The following is an 11,820-nucleotide window of genomic DNA, read 5'->3' as shown; positions in this document are numbered from 1 at the left end:
TTATAAATCAAAACAAAATGTAGCAACATTTGAAATTTTAATTTGATCTTCAGAAGATAGCACACCAGTAACATAATTCTATAAAATATCGCGTTAGGGTTCATATTATACCACTAAATCCGCCTGTGAAGCGGTTTCCGGTAAAGGTTTATCACGTCTATAGTCCAAACTTTGCATAAAAATTCTAGAAAATCGATACAATATTAACAATTTTAGTGTTGAAAATCGTGTTTTACTAGAACTTGTGAATGTGATCTCTACAAATTTGAAAAGAAAATGCAAAAATTTGAGTGATATTTACGATTATGTGCGCATGCACAAACGAGGTCAGAACGCGGTTAGCAGTCGGATGTAAACACGGGAAAATGTGGCCTTTTATATATCACTAATTTTCTCAAAAATGAGTCGGACAAAAAATGTGTAGTCATTTTCAGAAATGTTATGCAGAATTTTGTTCTAGTTAAGATGATATCAAATATATATTTCAAAGTTGGAACTCGACTTAAGGCCAAAAACGCGTAAAGTCTCTGGAAAACTTTTTTGTGGTATGTACCCTTTATCTCGTTCAGCAGACAAAAACGACAACCAGCGGGCATTCAATTTGAGCTATCTGCAGTTGATAGCAAAATCACACGAATCCGACAAACACCAAAATGACATAAAACAGATAGAGAAATGTAAAAGCTTTATTTCAAAGTTTGTTTCAGCGTCATACGGTTGAGATATTTCAATTTTAATATTACCCATGTAAATCAATGCAGGAGCTCTATAGACACCGGCACCAGAATCGAGCAAATTACGGCATGTCTCGCTACATTTTCTTGTAGATGATGATTCAGTACGGGGCGAAACGGCAAAACTGCATTGAACGCTGTTGCGCGCTCAGAGAAAAATCGGCATTAGACCGACTACAGAGCTATAAAGAAATGTAAAAATGACGAAGCTGACCAAAATTTAAAACGGCACTTATAAAGCAGAGATTATCATCTGCCTGTTTCTTTATTTTTACATCTTCCCCCCTTTTTTTTTTAAATAACGCGGCATAATAGGCCAAATGCCGATTTTTTAATTTGGGCAGAGTAGCCTTGCGCGTTTTAGGATTTTTTCGCTATATCTACTGAAGATAGCATTTAGAATCTCATCCCGATTCATTGCATCTTTGTAATCTAGAAGTAATGTTTTACATTATTTTCTGTAAATTTTTACTTCATCATGTAGCGGCGAGTTTTTTCTTTCTAATACACCAGTCCCGATCAGAAAGTTTAAAGCGATATTATAGACTCATTACTTTCCGCATCTACCTGTTTCTCTTTTTTTTTTACTTCTCCCCCTTTTTTTAATAGCGGCATATAGGCCGAATGACGATTTTTATTTATTCGCGCAGAGTAACCGTGCGAGTTTTAGGATTTTTAACTATATCTAGGCCTACTGAAGATATGCCTAGCATTTAGAATCTCATATAGTCCCAAATTAACGCCTATAGTCCCAAATTAAACCAAAACAAAATGTCGCAATGACATTTTAATTTGATTCTCAGTAGATATAGCACCAGTAGGCCTAATTCGTTTCGAAACATATATATATCTCTCGCAGGGGACAATGAAAACATAGGCCTGCATTTTATTTCAGGTATATACTAGTATTCAGTAAGTAGAACAAAAAACCACATGCAATTAAAATTATAAACCAAAACAAAACGTAGCAACATTTGACATTTTAATTTGATCTTCAATTCTATAAAATATCGCTTTATGGTTTATATACCACTAAATCCGCCTGCAGTGTGAAGCGGTTTCCGATAAAGGTTTATCACGCCTATAGTCCCAAACTTTGCATGAAAATTCTAGAAAATCGGTACAATATTAACAATTTTATTGTTGAAAATCGTGTTTTACTAGAACTTGTGAATGTGATCTCTACAAATTTGAAAAGAAAATGCGAAAATTTGAGTGATATTTACGATTATGTGCGCATGAACAAACGTGGTCAGAATGCGGTTAGCAGTCGGATGTAAACACGGGGAACTTTGGCCTTTTTATATAGTACTAATTTTCTCAAAACTTAGTCGGACCTAAAATGTGTAGTCATTTTCAGAAATGCTATGCAGAATTTTGTTCTAGTTAAGATTATATCAAATATATATTTCAAAGTTTGACGTAACTCGACTTATGGCCAAAACACGACCCCTATTTAGCACGTAAAGTCTCTGGAAAGCTTTTTGGTGGTATGTACCCTTTATCTCGTTCAGCAGACAAAATTACAACCAACGGGTATTTAAATTTGGGCAATCTGCAATTGATAGCAAAATCACACGAATCCGACAAACACCAAAATGACATAAAACAGATAGAGAAATGTAAAAGCTTTATTTCAGTTCTTGAGATATTTCAGTTATATTACCCATGTAAATCAATGCAGGAGCTCTATATAGACACCGGCACCAGAATCGAGCAAATTACGGCGTGTCTCGCCACATTTTCTTTTAGTATAAAAATCGGCACTAGGCCGAATGCAAAGCTATAAAGAAATGTTAAGATGACGAAGCTGACCAAAATTACTATCTTCAAAAGATAGCAAGCAAAAAAATAACAAAATAATAATATTAAAAAAACAACAAAAAAACTGTCTACCTTCAAACCTCTTGTAATATCTACTTATAATGTCCGTACTGTAAATCAACAAGGGAAAATGCATCAGCTATTCATGGGCTGTGCTGATGCAGGTATTGACATTGCCGGAATTCAAGAACATCGTCTCATTACACCAAGCCCAACCGATGAACTTTGGTCAGATGATAGGAACTGGGTTTTATCATTCAGTTCTGCTACCAAGCAAAGGCACGGAGGAGTTGGTCTGGTCATGTCCAAGCACATTCACAGATGTCTTAAGAGTGTTGAAGCTGTTTCCGAGAGGATACTATTTGTAACATTCCATGGCAACCCTCAGCTTAGCATCACTGTTGTATATGCACCCACTGAGTGCGCAACATCTTCTGACAAGGAGGAATTCTATTCATCTCTTCTCTGACCACCTGGATGGTATGAAAAGACACAACATCCATCTCATCCTCGGCGATTTTAATGCCAGAATAGGAACAGACAGTCATCTTTCCCATCCTTGGGTCATTGGTCCACATTGCTACCATGATTCAACAAATGACAATGGTGAGCGTCTGGTCAACACCTGCCAGGAGTACAATCTCAGACCGGCCCAGATGAGATTCCCGCAACCCAGGAACCGTCTCTGGACTTGGACCCATCCAGCTGGATCAACCCATGCACAGCTAGATCACATACTAATAAACAGCAAGTGGGTAAATTCTCTCCGCAACTGTCGAGCATACAACTCAGTAGAAGTGGACTCCGATCATCGTATTGTGAGCATCCGTCTAGCTGCCAGTCTGCGAACTAGCAAAGGAAAACCTTGCAAGAGACCAAAATTCAACTGGAAGAAGTTGCAAGATCCTGATACAAAGGAGGAATTTCAGCTGGAGCTATCAAACAGATTCCAGATCTTGAGCATGGATGACACCACACCCATCTCTGACAGGTATGAGACCTTCGAAACAGCGGTCCGTGAAGTTGCCAAGAAAGTTATTGGAAAGCAAGAGCCATGCGGACTACCAAGTTGGGTATCAGATGCAACCATCAGACTTAAACTTGAAAGGGATGAGGCCAAAAAGCGGTACTCCATTTCAAAGTCTCGTCAATCTAGAGAAAGATGGAGGAACTTGAACACCAGCCTTAACAACTCCTATAAATCTGATGAGCTTGCTACCCTCAATAAGCAGATGGAAGACCTGAAGCTGGCCGACGAGATGGGGAATTATACCACCACCTGGAAAATTATACACTCGCTTTCTGGGAAGAACTCAAGGAAAGGGGTGAAAGTCAAAAAGAGAGATGGATCAGCTCCAACCAGTGACCATGAACTGCTTGAGGAATGGAAGGAATATTTTAGCTCACTCCTTAACAACGACAGTGGCACAGCAGCTTCAGAACTTCCTGCACCAGCTGTTGAAGATCTTGAAGTAGTAAAAGCAATAGCAGCCATGAAGACCAACAAGGCAGCAGGATTGGACTGTGCTATAACTGCAGAAGCACTTCAGGGAGGAGGGATAGCATGATTGATATGATTCTCGAATTCTGTATGGAAGTATTCTCAACGCTGACACCACCACGTCAATGGGTTACGAATGTAATCATTCCTCTACCAAAGAAAGGTGACCTCTCTCTCATGACAAACTACCGTGGTATTTCGCTTATGTCCATTGCCGCAAAAGTGTACAACAAGATCCTTCTGAACAGGATCCGACCCCACATTGATCCTTTACTGAGAAGCAACCAGGCTGGCTTTAGATCTGGTCGCAGCTGTGCTCAGCAAATACACATTTTGAGGAGGATCATGGAAGGCTTCAAGGAGTACCAACTTCCCTTAACAGTCACTTTTGTGGACTTCAAAGAAGCCTTTGACTCCATCAACAGGTCCGTCATGTTTTCAGTGCTGCGGCATTATGGAATACCAAAGGTTGTGGTCAATGCCACCCAGGTGCTCTACAAAGACTCCAATAGTGCCGTTATGGTAGATGGCAGTATCTCAGAGCCTTTCCAAGTAACAACTGGAGTGCTTCAGGGTGATGTGTTGGCACCATTCCTGTTTATTATCCTGGTAGACTACCTTCTGATGAAATCAACTTCTGGAATTGACGCTGGAATTGTTACCTACCCACGTCGGTCAAGCAGGTATCCTGCCAAGATGCTGAATGACCTGGATTTTGCTGATGATATTGCCCTGCTGGAATCTTCCATAGACCGGGCCCAGTCACAGCTTACTAGGACTGCAACTGCAGCAGCAGATTTAGGCCTTGTAATCAGCGCACCTAAGACAGAATATATGACTGCAAACTGTAACGCCCAACCAGCACTTAAAGTCTATGGTAGTACCATCAACCATGTCACAGACTTCAGGTATTTGGGTTCCAAGATGGGCTCTAGTGTTGGAGACCTAAAAGAAGAAAAGCACTAGCCTGGGCAGCTTTCTGGAAACTGGAACGCCTTTGGAGAAGCCCGTCCCTGCCAATCGAAACAAAAATCAAGCTGTTTCAGACAACGTGTGTTACTGTCTTTCTGTACGGGTGCGAGTCATGGGTAATTACCAAGGACATGGAAAACAAGATCAATGCATTTGCAACATCTTGCTACAGAGTCATGTTAAACATCAAGCGTGTGGATCGGATTCCAAACGAAACCATCTACAACCTGACCAACACCACTCCACTGGTTGCCAGAGTCAAGATTCATCAACTCAAATTTCTTGGCCATATACTGCGTCTTGAAGATGGCGAGCCTGTGAAAGAATATGCGCTTTATATTCCACCACATGGGAAGAGGAAACCGGGACGGCCGCGCACACTGTACTTACAGTATGTCCAGCAGCCGCAGCCGACTGATGATGATGAATCATATAGCTTGTACCTATTCGACCCCCCAACGACCCCCCTTTTTATTATCCCAGTAAAATTTAACGCCCTAGAAAAGTTTTTGTTTAGATGGTGTGAACATAAATATTGTGGTAACCACATCGAAAGTATTATAATTGAAGACCGAATTAAAAAGACCAGTTTGCGTCTGACGTCAGGGCAAAGGCGCAGTGTGATTGGTTACTGACCTGCGCAGTACGGCATTTTTGGTCTGGTTGACAGGCTGTCATACGCAAACTAGTCTTTTTACTTCGGTCTTCAATTATATGTACCCAGCAAACACAAAAATGTGTTTAAAACGTTTTATTCCATGTTATACTTTGGTTTAGATAAAAACTTTTTAATAACATTAAATGTCTGGTTATATAAAGGTCATGGAAACGTTCTAAACGTTTTGTATGAAAACACACTGCAACAATATTTTCAAAATGTTTTCAAAATGTTATTTTAAAATATTTTTGGCAAACATTTTTTGCCAAATATTTTGTCAACACTTAAGTAACATTATGTTAGAATATTTGACATACAGGTTATCAACAAATGTTTCTGAATGTTATGAATATACATTTTATACCATTTATATGATCTTTATATAACCCGACATTTAAAGGAGGATTTCGTGATCCTAGCATCCTCTTCTTATGACATTTTTCAGTAGATATCCACGAAAAAAGCTTATTTCCAAAGTTTCAGTTGATTCCGTTTTTGCGTTTGCGAGTTATGCATGATTATGTGTATTACACTGCTCCGTAGACAATGAGCGTGTTTATAGTGAATATACCGCACATTGAGTATACCGTAGACGATAATCCTTGTATATATACCGATACCCTTGCTGTTTATAGTGAGACACAGTTACCGCACAAATTATATACCAACCAGTCAGCCACCTGGACAACCGATTCTTTAGAAATGCTTAGTCGCGCTAAAAGTCGATCGATACATGTTAAAATCAGCACAATATTCAGAGATACACCTTTTTGCTATGAAATTAATTTTCTCGGTCAAATATAAAGCAATAATTTTTTTTCCTTCAGTAATGTCAGTTAAAAACTTGGTGCTTGGATATACATTTTTTTAAATCCTGGTGTTAAAATTAAGCATCAAATTGTGTCTTTTAGTGTGATATTTTTGATTTTTATAGGCCTTGAATTCGCCCGCGAGCTTTTTACGGAATTCATGTTTTAGCGTCTCAAACTAATATAGTTTGCTAAAGAAAGATATTTCCCACCCTTGTAAGGCACATCGTGTGGGTCTATATGTTATAGTTTTGTCAGAATTTCCGTTTTTGTTTTACCCTTTTCCCCTTCATGCTCCGAAAATGTCAAACTCAGTAGGCCTACTTCGAGAGCAACCAGCAGAAATAGTCGATATTTCCTTTGTTGTTTATCCAGGTCAATTTTCCATTGAAAGCAAATTGCCCGACCAGCGATTTGGTAGCCCAAATCCCCAATTGAGTGTTCTGGTTAAACATGATCAGTAGGAGCGCTATATGGTCTGGGAATTTCTTTGCTATATTGAAGTTCTAGCAACACTGTAGCCATGCCGGTATTCCTATTAAACCCAGGTATATCGATCCACAATGCTAGTATTAGCCTTAGATTTCACGCGTTGATTTTGAAAAATGGTCAGCCGGCAGTAAAAATGGTGAAATGAAAACGCAAATTCTGACAAAACTATGATATATCGCTCACGGTGATGTGCGTTGGAAAGTTGGGAAAAATCCTTCATTAGCGAACTATCTTACTTTGAAAAGCTAAAAGGTTGATAAAAAAAAAAGGCTCGCGGGCAGAGTTTAAGCCTATCAAAATCGAAAATCTTACACTAAATGACTAAATTTCACGCCTAAGTTTAACACTAGAATTTGAAAAAAATACAGTATCAAGCACTACAATTTTTCCTGACATTTACTGAAAAAATGAAAATGATTGCTTTTCATTTGGCCGAGAAAATTAATTTTACATCGAAAAGGTGTAACTAAAAATTTAGCCCATTTCAACACCAAATTCGATCGTTTGTATTGCCTCATTAAATGACTGAGTGAGCCTTGCATAACAAAAGAATCGGTTGTCCAGGATGCTAACTGCAACTAACATCATCGTACATTTGCAATGACCCCGAGGTCACACGGGGAATGTGTAAATATTGTGGCGCGAGCTATAAAGAGCCCATTCAACAATATGATCATGGCGGTGAACATGTACCTTCTGTTTTGATAACTCTTGGGGTGAGAATCGTTCCGAATGTCCTGCGCGCATCCTACGCATCATGAAGAAGCGCCCACTTCCGGTAATACCGCACACAATTTATACTGGTGTGTTTATAGTGGGAATATCTCGCCACAATATCCTTCGGTTTAGAAGGATATCGATGTACCGTACATACATATACTGCTAGTGTTTATAGTGGGCAAGTATCCGGATAATCTCTAACCGGGTAGAAATTGTACCGCAATGTACCGCACATCTGCTCCCACTATAAACACGCTCAATGTGTTGTAATTTCGTTCTGGTGCACCAGAACGAAATTCAAATTTGGCGATATTTTTGCTAAACTAATTAATCTGCAAGAAATATTTGGTACATAAACATTATGTAGCCAGAGGTATCCAGTGGTGTAAAAATCTCAACTTTTTTGGGGAAAAGTGGGGGGATGAGGCTGTGGATCACGAAATGCCCCTTTAAACGTGTTATGGCAATCTTTTCTAACCTTTTGCGAATGATGTCTAAACCTGTTGGTACTATTCAATATAGGCATACACGTTTTTTGTATCTCATATCAAAACTGCTGGAGCAATGCAACTCAAAATTTGGGAACATAATTATTATTTTAATGGTAGGCCTCAATACCGTATAAGATAGAAAAAAAGACATGAAAAGATTTAATTTAATGTCAGCAAAAGTTATTATTAGGGACCGTTCACAAATACTTGTTGGGGGGGGGCTGATGCAAACATATTTCATCGCGAAAATTTTTCGGCCCCCCTTTACAGACCTCAAAAATGTCAGGGCCCCTCCCTTTTGACATGAAAATTATGGGTCAACCCCATAGAAAAGCATACAAACTCAATTTTCCCTTATGAGGGTCAAAATTTTCAGGGCCCTTTTTGCATCAGGCCCCTAACAAGTGTTTGTGAACGGTCCCTTACAGGCTGTGACTTTGTACGAGATAAATCAAAAGGCAATATCAGAATATTGTAAGTTATAGATTGATATTATAAAAGGTAAAAAAAACACCCAACTATTTACCCTGGCAATTTCAAGAGAATTCAACAGTAGGCCTACAATGTTGCATTTAGAAAAAACAGGCTTTTCAATAGGTATCAAAAGTGATGGGTACCAATCATTTTGATACAGCCTGTATAATTATACCATCATAACCAAGGAGCTTACATATCAGGGAGGTTCAATAGATTACATAACGCATTCTTCCTTTATGCCGATTTGATTTGCCGATAAGCTATTCATCGAGAGGTACCTTTTGTTCATGACAAATGGGTTTCGCCATTAAATCTGTAACTGACCTGACAGCGTATTGACGATTTACCAGGCAGGCTACTTTCAATAAGTGATCGAACCAAAGTCACGTGAATGCTCCTACTTGAGCGAGATGTACCTTTTGTTCTCATACAGCCCACGGGTGAGTAGCCGAAAGCACAAAAGGTACAATCTAGCCGTCGATGTACAGTTATTAACCCTAACACCCAAAAATCTTACAAAATCTTACGATGAAAAAATCTGCGCATGCATGAATCCCAGGGTCTGCGATGACGCAATCACCCTAAGTGTTATATGCGCACGGAATTGCTGGCCGGGCAGCAATAACCCGTGTAGCTACCGGTCCGTGATCGTGTGCTTGGCATGCGAGGGGTCAAAGGTTCGAATCCCGGGGGTGCCAAGTCAAAAATTCTTCTTCTCTTTGACTTTTTCGGATCTTCTTTGACTTCCGATCCCAAAAAGCAGGATCCAGTGTTAGGGTTAACCGCCCACTTCAAGCGCACCATTTAAATAAATTGAATAGAGTTGCTGATCGATTGCCCTTAACAACGGGGAAATAGTTAACAATTTCGCAGTATATTTTGTTATCGTGGTTATAGGCTTATTCAATAAAGTCAAATGGATTTTTTTTTATATCACGAATATTCATTTCAAAAGCAAAAGTGAGGGAGTGAAGGAAGGAGGGGTGAAAAGAGGAGAAAGGCGAGACAAAGACAAAAAGAAAAAAGAAAGAAAGAGGGGAGGGAGAAGGGGAGAGAGGGAGAAAGGGGAGGGAGAAGGAAAGAAAGGAGGTGATAAAATATGGGCCTAAGAAAGAATAAGTACAGAGAAAGGAAAATAAATGAATGAATGAATGAATAATAATTATTATAGAAACACATTCAAACACGTAACAGCACTAGGCAGCCATTCGACGATGCGTTACGTAATTAAAACGCACAGTCAGATGTATTTCACAACTGCGAAACACAAGTCACCAGATGTCGAAAACTGGACAATGAAACTGAAAAAAGTACATTTTTTGTACACTCTCATGAATATTGATTGGCAACATTTCCCAGTAATGTCAGCGCTCTAATCAGACACAATAGAACAATAAACGTTGCAGCCCGTATCCCGCCCAACGTTTGCGCCCAATGAGCGGTGAGCCTCCAGTTTCGACCTTTGGTCCTCAACAGCAACGGTTAAAAAGCACAAAGTCCAATTCGCACAATTCTAACTGTTTCATCATTGTAGCGCATTACAAATCTTTGTTTACAGTACTATACAAATATATCATCGAGATGGAACATGCATCCCAGAATCCCTGTAACAATTTTTGCAATCAGTGTAATGTCTCGTGTTTAGGGGTTTCCAATTCCGGAAACCCACTTTTCTGACTTCATCTCTATTTATTAACCCGAGTTTGTGGATATTATCTAAATGTCCCGAATGCTTTCAGAAACATGTTTGCAAAATGTTGGTGAAGACAGTTAATGAAGATTCTTAATTTCAAAAATAATGATAGAGAGTCTTGACAAACTTCAATGCATCAGTTCGTGGCAAAATGTATCAATTCATCTTATGTATGAAAATATATGAGAAATAAAAAAAATATATATCAACATTTTCTTATTAGATCTTGCGGTATATTCTGCTGATAACGCTATGCATCATGGGAAGGCGTCAATTATTCCGCTGTGAAATAACACAAACATGATGTCATCTCTGTGAAGCCATGATGAGTGTTCAATAGCGTGTTGTATCTTCAAATAATTAAAAAAGTACATTTAAAATAAGCGGTATCCGGAAAATAATTCGTCTTCGACTCTGTTATTCTACTTCCAAGTTGGTTCTTTGCATGAAAAGTTGTGATTTCAAGAAAATTGTCTACTTTTTAATAAAGTGGCTGAAAATAATCTCTAGGAATTTTTGAATTTACACTTCCTGACAAATCGTACCGTCGTCCATCATCATGATGTCGATGAAGGATACAAAATATAAATCGTAAGTTGAAATTAACCATGTTCTAATCATATCCATTATTAAACCAAATACACTAAATGGACATTCGTGTCCGTATTTATATTAAACATAATTAGTACATGTATACTGGTTTATATAGCTTCAATATGATGCTTTTCGGTACTATATCAACAAGACTGAAAAATCCCATTGTGACATTTTTTGGGTTTTTGATTTTTTATACAAAATTAGGCTAAAGTTAAATGTGCCGGCGAGTGATCGTCTTCTAATATTCCACATTAAAGCCGCCACAACCACCACCACCACCACCACCAACACCACAACCACCACCACCATTTTCGAACATTAAGAAAATGCCCCTCAGTCAAAGTAGGAAATTATTTATCTCTAGTCTGTGAATGATGTATGTCTGTGATAAAAACATTACCTTTCCCTATTTTCATATAAGGAAGAAATTAGCTACGACCTCAAAAGTACTATTTCTTTCGAGGTCGTCGCTAATACCTTCCCTAGACATTTTCTCACTTCTATTTATTAAATATTATTATGTATAAACATTGAGCATTTTATTAAGCTTTTAAAGAGATTATGATGAGAGAATCCACGGGATTAATTGTAGTCAGAGTACTTGTTTTCAAAAATACAAATGAAACGAGCATTTAAAACTTTATGAAAGAAATTAGGCTTGTTGTTTTGGATAAATGAGTTTTAGATTTTCATCAAAACTTTCAAATTTTTTGAATGCGTGTCCAAAAATTATATTAAATTACTCCAGCACACATGATCACTGCAATAGGTCCAAATTTGGGCCTAAATCATAAAAGGTCTATTATTTGAGGATGCCACTAAAACTCCATTTAGGGGCAGTTTGGCCCGGCA

This window comes from Amphiura filiformis, chromosome 17, assembly GCF_039555335.1.
Source record: "Amphiura filiformis chromosome 17, Afil_fr2py, whole genome shotgun sequence".
Lineage (NCBI taxonomy): Eukaryota > Metazoa > Echinodermata > Ophiuroidea > Amphilepidida > Amphiuridae > Amphiura > Amphiura filiformis.
Note: the sequence above shows the minus strand (reverse complement) of the source record.